Raw genomic sequence first — 851 nt, 5'->3', positions numbered from 1 at the left:
CCTATTATTGCCAATGGAGAAAAGGGGGTGGAGGGAAGGAAGAAATGATAATTTAAAAGGGCCCATTTCAAGTATGAGATTTTTCATCTTGCCAGTCTTGACTACCTTTGCTAGTGATATTACTACTGTTATTAACATCATTAGTGAGATGACCACCATCACCAGCTCCTGTAAATCTAGGACTCACAAGAAAAAGGACACCACATGTCTCTGCTCTTATAGTCCAGCATTTTTAAAACAAACCCCCAAAACAAAACAAATATTTTGAAACAAATACTTGGAAAATGTCTTTTTAAAATGATTAAATTACTCTTTAAAAATATTCTCAGACTTCTCTGTATATATTTTATACTGCATACTTTATTCATTATTAAGACATGTAACATGTAAAAAAAGTTGGAAAAGCAGAGATTGAACAACAACAAAAAGTAGAACTGCTTCTCTTTATGAAATATTGGTGTGAGTTAAATTTTTGTGACTAGAACAACATTTTAATTGAAACATGATTTTACATAAACAGGACTGCTCAATTTTAAATTAACCTTAAAGCAAGTTATCTATTAAGTAGGACTCTTTTTGGCAATAGAGATAATTACTTCCCAACCTTTTAAATATGTTTTAAAATTTTTTATTCATATTTTCTTATATTGGATTTTATTAATTTGACATCCATTAAGTGTGAGATTTTTTTGCTTCATTATATAAATAGGGTATACATAATAAAACATGTACTTGAGAAGGGTTCTGATTTTATTTCCCAAAACTGTCAAAGGATCTTGTAACATTTGTGACCCAGAAAAAGGTATATATTTATGAATTTATTTAGGACCTCAGATATAGAGAGTTGGCTT

Source organism: Rousettus aegyptiacus, unplaced genomic scaffold (genome assembly GCF_014176215.1).
Source record: "Rousettus aegyptiacus isolate mRouAeg1 unplaced genomic scaffold, mRouAeg1.p scaffold_m13_p_12, whole genome shotgun sequence".
Classification (NCBI taxonomy): domain Eukaryota; kingdom Metazoa; phylum Chordata; class Mammalia; order Chiroptera; family Pteropodidae; genus Rousettus; species Rousettus aegyptiacus.
This window is presented reverse-complemented; position numbering follows the sequence as displayed.